This window comes from Lipotes vexillifer, unplaced genomic scaffold, assembly GCF_000442215.2.
Source record: "Lipotes vexillifer unplaced genomic scaffold, Lipotes_vexillifer_v1.1 scaffold838, whole genome shotgun sequence".
NCBI classification, from domain to species: domain Eukaryota; kingdom Metazoa; phylum Chordata; class Mammalia; order Artiodactyla; family Lipotidae; genus Lipotes; species Lipotes vexillifer.
This window is the reverse complement of record NW_006769660.1, coordinates 1,217,924-1,235,602: the sequence shown is the minus strand read 5'-3', so window position 1 is coordinate 1,235,602 and position 17,679 is coordinate 1,217,924.

Here is a 17,679-nt window from a genome sequence, read left to right as displayed (position 1 = left end):
TTTTAATCCCTGCATGCTATATTAATATAAGGTACTTCTATACTTATAATTGATGATGGACTTAAAAAAAAAAAAAAACCTCTGCAAACTATTTTTTTTCTTATAATGATAGTAATACAAACCCACTTTAGATAAAGGCCCACTCTTACTATACCTGCTCTTTGATTTGATAAAAATCCCTTGACTGATCAATTTCTCCCTAAACTATTAGCCCCCCCATCTGGCCTAATTTATACACGGGGCCTAGACTACATGGTTCATCATCTGAACTTTATTCTATCCAAGCTCTTCAACCACTGTTCTAGTACATTCACTCAGCAACATCTTACCTCGGCCAAGCTAACAGACCACTTGCTCTGCTACACTTGGGTTGCTGAGAATAGCTAGAGAAAAACCTCAAGACCATACAGATTGGCAGTACTACACATTGATGGTTTCCAATCTTGGGGCCTCAATGCCATTCCACAGTCCTTATACCCTGTCAGCTCGCTTTCCCATCTGAACCCAGTGATGCTTCAATCTTACCATATTCTTCAGTTTCCTTAACCAGCTGAGCTTGCCTCCAACTTCACAAAAAAATTAAGTCTATGAAGTTTGAGACCTCAGCTTATTCCCTGTTCTCTCCACCCCCACCCCCACCCCCTCCCCCACACACTAGTTTATCTATACCTACATTCATATGTACTTGCTTTTCTCAAGTCTAGTTTATCTATACCTACATTCATATGTAGGTATATACCTTCATTCATTCTCGAGTCTCAAAGGTTAAGGTCTACATCTTCCTGTTTAAGGCCCCCTCTTTCTGTGCTTTCGATTTCAGGGCTTGCTGTCTCCTCCAAGACTACACTCTCTTCTGTTATTTTCATGCTTTATTTTCTCTGTCTTGTTCTTCTTATCCTAGAGATATGTTCATGGGTCTTGCATTCTTAAATGAACAAAGCTGTAACACTAGCCACCGCCCCCCACATACATTCCCTATACTCTTCCCTTCTCTCCTTTTTTGCTCAGTCAGCTGCCTCTGAAGAGGAGGTGACTCTTGCTTCCTATAACTCTTCAACACTCAAACTTCTTGCAATTAGGTTCTGCAGAGATTAGTTTTGGGGAAAAATATTACCGACAACTTTTAGGTAACCAAGTCCAATGATCATGTTTTGCTTCCTATCCTAATAAGTCCCCCTGTTCCATTGAACACTACTGACATTTTCTTGCGGCTCTCTACTCCAGTGTCGTTTCACTCACCTCTCCCACCTCTGTCCACTCAGTTTTCATTTCCTGGTGGATTCTTTCTCCTTGTCTGCTTCTTTTATATTGTGCCCCACAGAGTTCCAGTTTTTACTCACTGTTACTTCTTTTTTCTTTCACACACTCTCTTACACAATCTCATCATTTTCATTGTTTTAGCTCCCATTTATAATGCTAATGACTTCAAAAAAATGTGTCTTCGGCCCTGCCCTCTCCCTTCCCCTTTGTATTTATATATCCAACGGCCAACTAGACAGACATATCCCTTTAGATGTCTGATAATAACCATATATGTAACACATCCTAAACTGAACCCATCATCTCCCACCATGCCCTCTACTCCCCATTTATTTCTACCATATTTCTAGTGTAATACAGTGACTTATAATAAGAATTATATATTTGGTCCGGTAGAGCTCCTAAAACCATTGGAATTTCCTAAGTGATAAGTGCAAAGAGAGTCTACTGTCATTCATAACAAACCCCTTTCTACCGTACCTGAGTTTGTGTTAATGAGGTGACTACTGGAAAGTCCCTAAGACTGGGCATCTTGTTACCAAGGGAACCAACAAGGCAATTAGAGGGTTGGAACTTTTAGCCTCACCTCCCCACCTCCAGGGAGGGGAGAGGGGCTGGAAGTTGAGTTAATCACCAATGGCCAGTTATTTAATCAGTTGTGCCTATATAATAAAGCTTCCATAAAAGACCCTTACTAAAAAGGGTTTGGAGAGTTTCTGGATTGGTGAACACACGGTGATGCTAGGAGGGTGGCACACCTGCAGGACAAGGAAGCTCCCTGCCCCTTTCTTCATACCTTGCACTACGCTTCTCCTTCTTACTGTTCCTAAATTATATCCTTTTATAATAAACTGGTGATCTAGTAAGTAAACTGTTTTCCTGACTTCTGTGAGTCATACTTACAAATTACTGGACCTGAGGAGGGGACGTGGGAACCCCCAATTCATAGCCAGTCTGTCAGAAGCACAAGTGACAACTTGGACTTAACAATTGGTGTCTGAAGTGGCAGGAGGGCAGTCTGGTGGGACTGAGCCCTTAGTCTGTGGAATCCGAGGCTATCTCCAGGTAGATAGTGTCAGAATTAAGTTAAGTTGTAGGATACCTGATCAGTTTCCACTGGAGAGTCAAAGTGCTTGGTGTGGGAAAAACCCTCACACATTTGGTACTGGGAAGTATTGAGTGTAGAGAGAGGAAATAGAGTTTTTCCTTTCAGGTAGCAATGGTGATGTATCAAAACACAATCTGCAGTTGTCACTCTGCTTAAATCCTTTCATGGCTCTTCATTACCTAATGTCAAAACTTCTTAGTCTCATATATTATAAGGCTCTCTTTGACCTGACACTCCTCTATTTCCCTGGTCTTATCTCTAAACACTCCCAGCTTAATGTTTTAAGCATTAGGAACTCCAAGCCGCTTATAGTTTTTCAAGCACTTTATATTATTTTATGTTCTGCCTACTTGTTCATGCTTTTTCTGTGGCCTGAACTGCTATTCTTTTTTTTAAACTCTGTTAGCTCTTATTCATCTCTCAAAACCTATCCCAGGCATTATTTCTTCTAGCAACAACTTTTATTAACCAGTAATTGTGAGAAGAAAAAAAGCCAAAACAATTCATTTCTAAGGGTAGAGACTCTGCGAGGGTAGTGTTGGGTGAGAGTTTAAACATCCTCAATGCTCCTTGGTGGATATTTCAGAATTACCTGCAGAATAGCGAGGGCTGTGGCTTGGAAGTATTTTCCTCTTCTAAATACCATTGTGACAATCTATTTGGGCACCTCGTTGTTTCTATACTTTGTCTCAATTTCCTTACATGTTTCAGATGGAAACAAAACAAAATCACCAGGTCAAAAGATAGTTTTCATGTCTCTTTCTATATACATATTGCCAAATTATTTTCCGTTTTACAATTATATAATACCACAAGCAGAGTTTTACTACATCCTCCCCAGCATTGAGTATTTTTATATTAAAAGTTTCTTTTGCATTTGTTAATTTAATAATGAAACAAAGCAGGGCATTTTTGTGTCCATTTGCATAATTTGCATATTGTGATGCTGTTCATTTCCCCCATATTTGTTTACTAGTGGTAGTTCTTTGTTCAGCAATCCTATTTTTATTTCCATGAGTTTTTCTTGTTCTCTGATTGACCCTCTTTTAATAGCATCCTGTTCATACTTTATGGATACAGTATTGCACGAAATATTCGTGAGGTATTGTCAGAGATTATTTTTCTTTATTTTCTTTAGTCTGAATTCTGTCTTTCTTTGATGGTCATTTCTGTTCTTACTTCGTGGTCATTCTCCATATTAAAGGCTTCCCTCATTGCCGAGTAATCCTTTTTTACATGTTTATAGGTAAGAATGTGACAATAAAAATAAATGACTATGTGCTTTTTGTCCAGGAGCAGAGTTTATCCACTGACATGCTTTGCTTTAGGGTGAGTAGGGTGGGAGCCAGCCACCAAGCTGGGAGACCCTAAAGCAAGGAAAGAAAGCTTTGCTATGGGGTAGCTTTATCACACTCTTAAATTCTCCCCCAGAGAAGTGGTTCATTTTCTTTGGAAAAGGCAACTCTGATCTTGTTTCCTTTTTTTCTTTTTTTTTTTTTTAAACTTGGGCAATAAATGCTTGACTTCCGGGGATTCTGCATGTGTGTGCATGTGCATGCGTATGCGGGAGAGAATGAGACAGGGTGGAGAGAGACAGCAGTGACTGAACTTTGTGTACGTGTTGCTGATGAGCCCTTTCTTTCCCGCTCCAAATCTCACTCCCTGATATTGCAGAGTCCAGCTGCGGGGCTCAGGAGGGCAGATCAGTCAGGCCCCCTGCTTTCTCCTCACTCTGTCACCAGTCAACCTCCCTCTTCCCACCTTCCATTTTGCAAAAAATTCGTGTTGCTATTTCTCACCCACAGTCTCTTTATGGTTGTGATATTTATCAGGGTTTTCCCTTTTGGACATTGCTGTCCAAATAATTTGCTTTTTTCTGAACTTAAGATCTTTCTATTTTTAATTCATTTATATAAAAGCTTTCTAAAATTAAAGAGTTAACACATTAAGATTCACATATGATACAAATATTTCCCAACCATCTTTTTACTTTGGTTTATTTTGATATAAAGAAAGTTCATTTTTATCTAGTCATCTCTCAGTTTCTCCTATGTTTTTATTCTATTGCTTCTCCATTTGGAAAATTCTACTCATTTTAGATATTTACTATAGTGAATTATGTGTTCCCTTGGATTTTCAGTGTTTTTCAGTGTTATTCATTTTCAGTGTCATTCTCAATGACATTTTATTCCTCTAAATGTAGTTTGGTGTATGGCAAGTTTTCAAACTTTTTGTCTTCTTTTTTTGGTGAAAAACTCTTTCTTCAAACAAAATCTTACATGGAAATTTAACTGATAAAAATGAGAAAATGGAATGGTTAGGTGAATTGGTGCTGGATGGTTGGGGGGGCGGGGGTTGATTCACTAAGTCCCATCTCTCTTTCCTGCTTTCATCGCTTGTCCTATGTTTGACAGGGTACTTAGTTTTTGAGAAGTAAATTAAAAAGCACTGGTATATGGTGTGAAGTAAAAGTCAAAATTGATCCTTCCTAAGTTGCCAACCAATTATCTATAAACTGTCATTGGTAAGACTTTTCTTCCCCATTGACTTATAAAACCTTTATGATATATTAATTTATTACACATAGTACACTCTATTTGGAGGCTCTCTTTCTGTTCCATTAACCTATGTCTTTTTACAGCAGAACTCTATTGTTTTAACTAGCATAGAAATATTTTCGTTTGTAATAAGGCTGATACCCATTCATTGCACTTTTCCCCAGGATTAAAAAAATACTCTTGCCAATGTATTATTCCAGAGGATCCTGAGAAAAGTTATATTGTCTTTGGGTGATATGATTCTCAACCCATAGGAATTCTAAGCTATTAATTTTTGTTTTGATTCTCTAAGATCTTATTTATTTTAGCCAAGTTGCCCTGTCCCAGACTGATAGCACTATGTTAAAATATCTTCAAATAATTGTATTTCTGTTCCTCTCTTTTTGGTTCGGAGACAGTTTATTTCCTTAGGTATTTTGTCATCCTGGCTCTGTTATGTGGCATTTAATCTCAGTCCCCGTGTGATAACTAGCCTCAGGTAGGTCCAAACTCACCTGTGGGGCCAGTCTACAGGATGCTCAGAAAGAGTACAATCAGCAGCTGAAGACCAGGAAGAAGATCTTTTGATGTGGAAAGAATGACACTGCTAACAGCCCTGGTAGATGCCAAGGCTGTTAGAACAAAAAGGGCTCAGGGCCAGATAGTCAAAGAGGAAGCTGGGGATGAAGCAGAGGGTGGGGGGGGGGGCATTCTGTATTCTGCTGTATACTTCAGTGATTTGCTAAGCAAACATCTTGTTTTAAAATATACTACTTGTCTTAAAGCTAAACCTATATTTATCTTATTAGCAAAATTAAATTAATGAGTGATGACTTTTTGTTTTAGTGAGACAAGGGACTTAGTGTTTTCTCATTCTACTCTAAAACTTTTTTCCTTTTTACTAGTCCTGGCTAATTTAATCTGGAGTCACAAGTACCATCATTAAAAAATATTTCCTTTATCTGATTTTTAAATTCCATTTTTAACCATGCTGCTAATATAAACCCTTTCCTGATTACTTTTCTTTTCTCCACTCATTGCTATTGTTTTCACTGATTTTGTTTCTCATTTCTTATCCCTATCTGACTCAGTTTACCATTGATTCATTGTTTTAAGTGAGAAGAGCATCTCTTAGTAGCCTTTCAGAAATTATACCTGGATGATATATTTTCTGTGGCTTTTGGTATCTGAGAATGTCTTCTGGTTATCATTGCACATAAACAACAATTTAATTGATTTTAAAATTACTGGAACATTGACTTTTCTCTAAAAGTTCTATAGAAACTTCCCCAATTGTCTTCTGATACTTATTTTTGCAGATGCCAGTCTAATTTTCATTATTTACAAAAACAAATGTGTATGTGTGTGTACGTGTGTGCATGTTCGCACCAATTGCTTGCCAAGTTCCTGTGTCTGTCAAGAAATTTAAGGTTTTACCAGGCTATGTCTGGGTACTAATCTCTGTTCCTAATTTCTGCCTAGTCTTGGTTCTCTTATTAGATCTTTTTTTCTGTTATAACTTGCTTATTGTTTCTGATCCATTTACTCAGCTCTTTATAACTCTTTAGATTCTAATTCATATTTTCTCTCTTTATATAGTCACTTAGATGTCTGGGAACATTTCTCAAGTTTAGCCTCTGTGTCATTGATTTGATTTTTTGTAGTCTTAAGCCTTATTTTTTTCTGTTTCTAGTAAAGCTAACTCCATTTTGTTTAGTGTGTTTTTCATCTTATTCTACTTTCTACTCATCTTGTCCTGCTAATCTCAGGAGGGTAGCTTGGGGGTGTGTTGGACAACCAGGGAAGGGCAAAAGTTTAGGCTCTCCATTTGGCCTTTGCTCGAGGGGATGGGGGTTTTTTTCCTGTGGTGTTTGCTATAATAGAGCAGTCACTGTCTAAAAAATTCTGTCCTACTCTCTTTCTTTCTGTCCTACTCTCTTCTGTCCTATCTCTTTCTGCTCCTTTGGCAAGACAGATCAGGCTTTTGCTGGGGCTTTAGGTCTGCACCCACCGGTGTTTTCTGTCATTTCTCTGCTCCCAGTCTGGAATACATGAGGCATAAAGAAAACCCAGAGAACTCATCACCACATTGTTCCTTTGGTCCCCAGATCCCTAGCTGGTCTGCTTTCTTGTCTCTACCTTTCAGAGTCGTCTTTGGTTTATATGTAACATCCAGGGTTTTTAGCTGTACTTAGTGGGAGAAATAGGAAAAAGGGCATTTAGTCCATATTTCAGGGAGCAGAAGTCTTTAGCTGAAAATTTAAAGATAAATAGGGAATAACGGGAGACAATGAATTGAATGCACTTTTTCCCATTCTCCAGTCAAATCACCATAATTTATATTTTCAAAGAATAGCCCTGGGTTCCTGGTTTGCTCTACCTGCATTACTAGTCAGACACACAGGGAAAGCCAGGTCACCTCCACAAATGTGGTCAACACGTACTGTCTTAGAACAGTTGATATTTTAATTTTACAGTTAATTTCAGAATCATTTTTACTGCTTTCCCCTGCCTTCCCTACATTACAGCATTTGACTCATTTGTCTTTCAAAGGACTAGTAAACCTTAATTTGCTTTAGCAGCTTTGAATGAATTTTTATTGTTTCTTACCATTGCCTTTCAACTCATGTAATTTGAAAACGAAATGCAAACTGTAAAACTCAATCAATCTGGTAGTATTCTTTAATATCAATTTTTATATAATTAACCCCCAAACTGTGTTCAGTTACTAACAATTAATCTTATGCACTTTGAGGGACAACACTAATTTCACACTTAGTAGCATTTAAAAGGAAGGTGGTGCAAATCCTATGGGGAAAAATTCCTCCCCAAGGAGTTATGCTTTATTATCACTGACTGGAGAATAAAAGTTCTTTTTCATTGCAATCCACTGTAGGGTCCCACATTTCTTTAACTCTATACCAGTAGAACTGTGTAACAAACACACAAGCAGAATTACTCATACTTTAATTACAGTGAGACCATCAGCCTTTTCAAAAAAGATCCCAAATTTTCTGTGTTCTTTTGACAATTTTTTTGAGTTGGTATTCCTGTCAATGCTATATGGTTAATTCCTCCATTGATACTGACTGTCAGATGTCAAACAATGGAAACGTAACAGGAGAAAGAATGAGAACAACAACAGCTGAAGGTAGAAAATTGTGGAAAATTTCTTATTATACAGGAAATGTCCATAGAAATCAAGAACTCCCCAAACCACAATGTATTTCATCAGTGCTTAATACATGTTATACTGCTATATGACTCTTTTTATATATTACTGGCTTTTTAAAAAATTGTACTGATTTTTAATTGAAGGATTACATTATATCTTATTAATGACTTGTGTGTTCATAAGTATTTTCCCCTTAATACTTGGTGTCTAAAGATGATATCAAGTCTGAATCATACTAAAATAATTTTTAGAGTACCATTTTAATTTCTTCTAATAATTCACAGTCAGCTATCGATGCTATGAATAAACCAAGGTTTGAACTACCTCCTATTGTCAGAAAAAATAAGGAATACGTATTGCATTGTATGCACGGTGTTTAGCAAAAGGTGCACACGTATCATTTACTTTGGCCTTTCATGACCTTGACCTTTTAGGTGCTTCTTGTTAGTAACTGACTGATGAAGAGTTGTAGCCAATTTTAATGTTTGTAATTCATACTCAGATATGCAAACTGATGAGCACATTATAAATTTTTTAAATTATAGGGACAATCTATAGTGCAAAGTGACATAGCTCCAGGGGCTGAGCACTGGCCTGGGAACTCAGAGCTGTGCATTTTAATTTTGATTAACTCTCAGTGAGACCACAGGCACAGTATCTTAATCTCCCTATATCTTGGATTAATCATCTATAATATGTGTGTAACAATTTCCTTCCTGTAGGTGAGGTGAGGAATAACTATAAAACAGAGTTTTAAAATAAAAGATCTATATCTATATCTATATCACATAAAAGACCAATATGAGGCAAAAGATTTTATGGGTTTAATAAACATCGTATTGTATCATGCACACAAAGCTAAGACAAACAGCCCATTGTCATGAGAAGAATAGAAACCATCATATCCTGATCTAGAAATTTTATTAAAATGCATGTAACATAAGAAGTAAAAATTTCATAATATCTTTCAGACACTTATGTGGGCACTCATTATTAAATGAGCTTTATTCCTTATTTCCTGTTTCCTACAATGCTATATACATCTTCCAAATGTATAATAATGCATTTTAAAATGCTTTATTAGGTATACTCTGCAAAGGCAGCCTTTTGTCCCCCCTCTCCCTAACAATGCCTAGGTTTTCATTAGGCACTTAAACTTTACACCAGGAAAAAAAAATCATACAAAAAAATTCAGCTTATTAAAAAAAAAAAAAAAAAAGAATTCAGCTTAAAAGTAGGACATTACAAAATAACACTCAAATTCACAGTAATTTAAAGCAAAGAGTAAATCTCTATTTTTAAACTCACCTAGTTGTCCTACCTGTTAAATGATATACTATATCCTGAGAGCCACATAATACATAGGTGCAAATGGTGAGTTGACGTTGGAATTTGAGCCTCTTTAATTTCCATATATTGAAATATCCATCTTTTTGGCTTAATAAATAGCTCTGCAACATTGAATTTCAGCAGGGAGGCCATTCTCCAGTTGTGGAGCAATACAGTTTTGAGTCCTTGTGTCTTCCAAAGCCTCCCTTGCATTGTGGAGCCGATATTTAGAAAGCTCTAGCAAACTAACACCTGCTAAACATAAATCACATGCAGAAATCTACAACTGGACAAGCTCAGGAAGATATAATAGATCATATCCGTGAAGAACCTCACAATGAATTAAGAAAACCTTAAAGTTAACCCTATAACCTGACAGCAGACTGACTTATGAAGAACCGTAATGTGGGAATTAGACTGAATGCCAGATGGCTTCTAGAAGTCAAATTAAAAAAAAAAAAAGAAAAGAAAACAAGAATAAGCTGCAGCCGATGATAAGCACAGGTAGGGAGCCTGATGAGGACAGGATGAACTACTGTTTTACACTATATTCTCTTTCTTTTGTTTCTCCCAGTCAGCTTGATGGAAAGTCGTAATGTTTGACTAGTTACAAGCCTAATATCAGATGTCAGTTTGAACAGGTGCAAAAACAAAGGATAGAACACTTCCATTTGGAACATCATCAGTTTTGCTCTTTATGGAGTCCCTGATATGTTTTGTGGGAGCCCACTTAGTAGGTTTCTTATTGTTTTTCCCCTGCTTGTGAGAAATTCTATTCAATGAATACATAGCATGTTCCCTTAGTCAGTGGAAAGGGTTAAATAGAGGAAGGGCCAGTTAATTTACCTGCGACCTGGTCTAGTTCCAAGAGGTCAACATTGTGAGAGGATACAGATCTGGAACTTTGAGATCACCCTAAGTGGAAATATGCCTATTACCTGTTACCATCACCACATAACTGTAAAGGGCTATGACGTATTTCTACCAGTGAAAGATGGTGGAAACTGGCACTGCCCATTATCAATGTTAAGTGTGTGGTCAGTACTAGGGGCTCATACAAACAGGCAGCTGGTTCTACACAGCCGGTTGGTAAGTTGGATGCAGGCAGACAGGGGAAGACCATATCCCTCGTCTGTAGGTGGTCTCTGTTTCATTAGGCTTCCAATTGATGTGGCTGCACGATAATCCAAAAATGTGTGATGGGAACATCACTCTCATTTTTCATTAACACTCCTTCACAGATGTATCAGAGGCAGGTAACAAAACAGAGATTTTTGCCAGGCTTACTTTTATCCTTTTGGAGACTATTGCATATCCAACATCACTGCTGGGTGCTTAGTTTCTACTCTTTTAGCTTCATAGTTTGATATGATGAACTTCCTTAAGGAAGTTGTAGAAATAGTAGAAGAGCTGCTAATCTTTAAGAGACAAATTTGGGAGTTTGGGGTTAGCAGATGCAAACTATTATATGGAGAATTGATAAACAACAAGGTCCTACCCTATAGCACAGGGAACTATATTCAATATCCTGTGATAAACCACCATGGAAAAGAATATGAAAAAGAATATATATATGTGTAACCGAGTCACTTCGCTGTACAGCAGAAAATAACACAACATTGTAAATCAACTATACTTCAAGAATTTTTTTTTTAAAAAAGGCTAGTGATTTAGGAAAATCAGCTCATATATAATAATGAATAGTAAATGGCTACTGAAGTTAGGTGGGACAAGAAAAAAATCGAGATGATGCCTATTGTCTCAGGATATCTACCAGAAATGTGTAAACCATGAAATGTTTTTGAGACATGTTAAAGATCATCCTGGCTGACTTCCTTATTTTCATTTCATAAAAGAGGAAGTGAAGGCTGACGCTGGTTCTGGTTTTCCCACCGCAATGCAATTATTGACAGCAGCTAAGACTGGAAAACAGGACTTCTAACTTGTGCCCTATTCAACATACCATGTTCAATGCACACTATGTGGGTGCAGATAACTACTAAGAACTACGTAATTCATAGCCCCTGCTTCCATGAGCCTACATTATAGAGTCTATTCATATAATTATATCAAGACATCATCTAAAATAGACCCCAATTTGTAGCTTTTGGAAGAATCATTAAGGCTTATGCTGTGAGTAACAGTGTTAATTTCCTGGTGTAAAATGTAAAGTGTTACACATTTCGTGTAGATTTCCTGAGGCAATAGTTACCATCTCTGCTTTTCCTTGTATCACCCGCCTTCAGTTCCCATGGTACTATTGGCTTGAAAGCCCGCCATGAATCCCCATCCAGTGATGCCAATTGTGCCCCTCTGCCTTGATTATATCCAGAAGCCTCATCCCCAAGATAAGAGTGGACATCTCTCAGATGACCAATATCTTTTGTCTAACTCCAGAAAAATGGCGGCCTCCTGCATTCCTGGCAACCATGCTTTGTCTACATGATGGGACTCTGGTTACAGTGTTTTTTGACGTAATGAAGGAGACCTAGTGCACAGGGCTTATCCAACTGCCACAATCTCAGAGCCAACTCTGGCTCCATGGGTCCCATGTTTTTCTCTTCTGCTTTCATTGAACTTTATCTTTATTCCCTCTACTCCTGGTAATTTCTTGCTTCAGTTAGTGGACAAGCTTAGTCATAGGCTTTGACATACACCCAGAAGTTGAATCACAGCTCTTTTTTCCCTCAGGATTATTCATCTAGCTAGTTTAAGACTAATGTAATCATCCCAGAATATGAATATCAAGAAAAAGAATGACTAATTTCAAACTGTCTGAAATTCTTCAGAATATTTTACATGTATAAATACAGAATACTTTATATGTATATATCACAGAGTTTGCTCAAAATTTCCAGTATGTATTATACTCATTTCTTTGCCATAAATGTTAGAATTCATACCACCCACTGTGGTTCATCTTTTTTCTCTTTTAAGAGCATCCAATCCTCATCACCAAAGAGAGTGTTACATAGGTAACAGTAGCAGGTAAAAGAAAAATAGATGGCATATTTTAATTACATTATTTTCTTGTAATTAAAAATCATGTAATTAACCAGATCCTATTTCTTATAGTATGAGTAAGAAGAACATGTTAATCACATAATCAAAACAAATGGTATGTATACCAAGTGCATCACAGTGCCTCCAGACATACATTAATTTCATTTGTAAAATTCAACTGTCCTAAAGTCTCTTGCAAATTTATCAGCAAAAATAAACAAAATGATTAGTAAACTGAGAAACTTAAAAATATATGATACTATGTATAAAACATAACTAATGAGAACCTACTGTATAGCCCAGGGAACTCTACTCAATGCTCTATGGTGACCTAAATGAGAAGGAAATCCAAAAAAGAGGGGATATATGTATACTTATACCTGATTCACTTTGCTGTACAGTATAAACTAACACAATATTGTAAAGGAACTATACTCCAATAAAAATTTTAAAAAAAATAAATGAAAGTAAAAAAATATGAATGGCCACCCAGATTCTTTGAAAAAATGTTTCCTGATTCATATCAATACAAACATTATTTGTATAATAAAGTTAAATGGAAGTATTTAATCATGGATATTTGTCATTAGGCCACTTTGTTTAATGTCATATATGTAGACTTAAAAATTCACCTTAATGGAATTATATTAAAGGCACTGTTTCAGGATAATGTTCAAACAATGTATTTTGCTTACAATTTTTGCTTAAGTAAAAAAGATCTCTTGGGTTTCAACCAGCATGTACATGGTATGGATGAAACCCTCTGCTCCCATTAGTGGGTTTCAGGGCTGTATCTTTCATGAAACCTTTACGTCCCCAGGTTCAGAGTCAGCTAGGAGGTACAGTAGTCAGGCGTAAAACAGATATTTTTAGAATTTGATTTCTAGATTGAATGTGATGTTAGAAATAATGAAAATTCCATTAAGAAAATGAATTAGAAATTTAAATATCTGAAGAGTAGAATTTGGATCATGGCTATGTTGTCACAAGGAAACCAGATCATTTGCCACAACTGATCTATGTTCCTTGTGGCTATGACAAAATAGGAAAAGAAATATACTAAAAAAATGGAAAGTTAGACAATCAGTATCTGTAATGATACAAATAACAGAAAACCCAACTCAAGAGCCTAAATGATAAAGGAGATTGATTGCTCAGGCAGACTTCAGGGCTACTGGATCCAGAGGCTGTCAAGGACTCAGTGTTTACCTCTCTAATTTTCTGTGAATTAGGGTAAGGGCATCATCCCAAGCCTACCTCTCCTTGAGGTGAGATGATGGTGCCCAGCCTTAGTGGAGTTCCGTGCTTCCTTTCCAATTCATGGCAGAAAAGTTTTTAAGCAAGTCGATAAGATTCTCCTAAAGCTGAGAGACTGGGAGTGGGCTCACCTTTCCCTAAAAATATGAATTCTATAGGGAAGGAGTAAATACATATCCCTTCTACCATCCCCTCCAACTTCTGATTTCCAAAAGGATGGGGAATGTGGGTAGGAAACTAATATTTGTGCATTATAAAATTAGACAGAATTTTCAAATTAGATTTGACATGTACCAATGAAATACATTAGTCTAGTGCCCATGATTTTATTTAGGGAAAATATCAGGAGATATTAAACCTTAAATCTTTGTGTATGGAAGGACTTTTATTACAAGAGATATGTAGATTGAACCTTACAAAACATGAGGTTTGGGGGAAATGTAGAGCCACATTTTTCTTAACAATAATATTGAGGAAAGGCATATGAAATACTTTATATTTCTTGCTGGTGTCAATCTAAATTTTCATATCCGATAACTCTCACTGCTTTTGTCTTTTTTCTTTTTAGGCCATGAAAAAAAAAAAAAGGAAACTCTCTCAAAAACTAACAATCAGAGCTGCCTGGTTGACAGGGGATGCTTGGGTTGCAAGAAGATCCTGAAGCAAAGATTCTAAATCAAAGATTCAGGGGCAATTTGAGTTTGCATTGAAGATCCTTCTGCCTGTAGCAGTTGCTTATGTGTTATGTTCAATTGACATATAAGCACTATTACAATCTCTGATGACATATGCATATATGCATATGTCGTAATGCACATATGCATATGTCGTAATGTAATTGTAGATAGAAACTTGGTTTACTTAATTCAAATTATGACTATTCCTTAAAAGCAGAACTTGAAAATTAAGTTTATCTACATAACTGATCAACTTAAGTATTTATTATGTATACTATTCTATACCTAGCAGTGAGCAAGGTGTTATAAAATAAAATAAAATATATAGAAAATGAAGTCACTTTTCAGAGGCTAATTATTTCCCATTCCAAGTAAGAAATATGATATAATGGCCAGAATAGTTGTTCGATTTGTAAGGCAAATATTATTACTTTGACCAGGTGGTTTTACCAATATAAAAGGAAGCTGTGGGGAATCGTTATGAAAAAGCAAAAAAACAACAACCACAACAAACCTAAACTGATTGTAATCCTCCCATCTCAAAATAAGAGAATTGATTTGACTTAACCAGTGGAGAATAAATCCTTTGGAGTCTGCATTTCCAAGGAGTTGCAGTTGGCTTTTCATGTAGTGGCTAGTCTTCTTTTTAAAATGAACTTGTATATTCAAATCAGTAGCTAGGGGAAAGCAAACTTCTCCTTCAGTCAAACAAAAGTTCGACGTTAGGAAAGAGAGTTGAAGGAGTTGTGAGTATCCTTTCCTTTTTGTGCTTTGAGGGAATGCAGGTGCATTTCTGTGGCAAAGGAAAAAATTAAAGGAAAACATTCTTCTCAAGAATCTTGGAATCTCATAACGTAGACTTAGAAAACAGTGTTGCTAGAATTGTTTACTCTGAATAATACTCTTCAGTCATGTGTGAGCTGTTTTATTTGGGGTAGAGCTGCTAATTTAGATAACACTTTAGAAAGAAAAAATAATGATTACAGTGACACATATACTTCTGAACTAGATTTTTTTGTTCCTATGGTCAGATATCATATGGATGGAAATTTTTCCCAATCTTTATTTTTCCTTTGTAAATGTCTTTACAAACCAGCACAGTTCGTGAAAAGGTCTTTTATTTATCAATCTAAACTAAACAACTCAAGTTCTAATCTGTGTCTAACATCTCAGCCTTTAAGTTTCTATTCATTTTATTTTTGATGGTACATGGGCATTCTTGTTTAATTAGCGGTATGAGTGGGAGAATCTGAGGTCTCAAATTATTAGCCAAAGTCACTGGGTTACCTCCTTAAAGCTGATCAGATAGGTTTTCTTTCAACCATCCTATTACAGGAGGTTTTTGTAAACTAGTGTTATAAACGATTATTTTTAGTTAAGAGAAGCCCCAGGAAAGATTAAAAAAATGGATATAAAGACATTCCAGTTCTTGATCTTATCTTTTTCTCATCTCAACCTTTAGAGAGTCTTGCTGGAAGAACACAAGGAAAGACAGGAAGGCTTCTTACAGATCTTTGAGACCTCCTTCCACTCAAATCCCAGGGGAGCTAGAACGCTATACCTCTGTGGTTCAAAAAGTCTTTGGACCAGAAAAGGGGCCTTTATCTGCCAACATTTCAAACATATTCAATCAAATATTGATCTAGAAAATCAGCTACTTTTTCCTCTAGCAAAGAAATTAAATTAGTACTACCTACTGAAGGCCTATACATGGTCCTCGGGAAGATAATGAAGGTACCCTAGGCTATTCCTAGGATCAAAAGTTTATATGGACACCAAACTGATTTAACATTTTCTGTAATGCATGGAGACAAAAGGGTGAAAGATCTGCTTGCCAATAGTAATGTGCTGGAGATTATCTCATGTGGCGAGTCCTTGCATCAAGAAGCCAGGTTATGGTTTTCAAATCCATCTCATCTCTGAAAATAAAAGGAATGGAATGTGGCCTGTTTCACCTCACTGAAAGGTTTTCATCACCAGAAATATCTGATGGCTCTTATTCAAGTTGACAGGAGCACATGTTTCTCTGACTCATAAACAGTCCCTCTCTCTATTGTGTCCTGTTTCCAAGGAGTACCTGATGTTATGTTATTAAAGAACAGGAGGTTTGTCTGCCTATTCTTCCCTAAATATGAGGATATCAAAAAAATGATAAAAAGCTTCCCAAATTCAAAAATCTTTTGGAATGTCAAGTGTAACTTATAAAATAATGTGTTCAAGGTAGTGTATGACAGAAAAGATAATCTTTAGCCTCCATATACTGAAAAATGTGACAGCCCAATTTTAATTAGAAATGTTAGGTTGCTTGTCTCTTCCAATAGTACCTATGATTTATTTATGTTACATTTACCTACAGTCTTAAACAGTTCTTTTTCTTGAGATGTCTTTGAATTTTTCTTTACTTTATCAAGAAAACAAAAATGGATTATATACCTTACAAACTGTGCATGCTCAGATCAAAATTGTCATGAATTAGTAAAACTAGGAAAATAAACTTCCCTTGAATCTTACATGCGGTAGCCATGGCCATCAGCGTTGCGAACCTACTAATTACAAGGCAGCGTTGCAGAGACTAAGCATGTGGACACCCACTTTACTCAGCAAATTAAAGCTTTCCAGGCTATGGGATTGTTAGTTGTTTGACACAGAGGTTAGATTCTTAGGTAAGATGGGGCATATTTTGGAAATCTGGAACTGACTTTGGGTTTTTAATGGTACTGACCCTTTATTGGGAAGATCATTTCAAACATTGTCACCATGAGGTCACTCAGTTAACTCTTTTGACTGAATTGACTGATGACGCAACCAAACTATTTCTCTGAATTGACTTGTTTTCAGCAACATGACAATGCAGTCAAAGAATTGTGGAAAGAAATAGTTTTCATGAGTGACTACTGTCTGTCAGTCACTTTGCTAATTGATGAGAATACAGTGATGACTCAAAATATACATGGGTCCTGCTCTCGAATAGTTGCTTAGTAAACATAACATTCCTTCTGTGATAAGAGATGTGAAAGAGAGGTACAGACATTTGTTAAGCACCTGGTTTGGGCAGAGCACTTGGTTTATTCACAAATCAGTACGGAAACTTGTACGAAGGTTAACAAGATGCATTGCAAGTGGAAGAAATAAGGAGATCTGACTTAACGGGATTCATAAAGAAAACATACATAAGAAGAGTTGGGTTTATGGCAAGCTTAGTAGGAGACCATGTGATGTGACTTTCAAAATAACTCAAGCAATTTTAGAATGATTAACAGGGGCCCGAGGTATAGATTAAGAAAGGAAAAAGGCCTCAGTGTATTTGACACTGGTCACCCGTTTTAGGCTCCT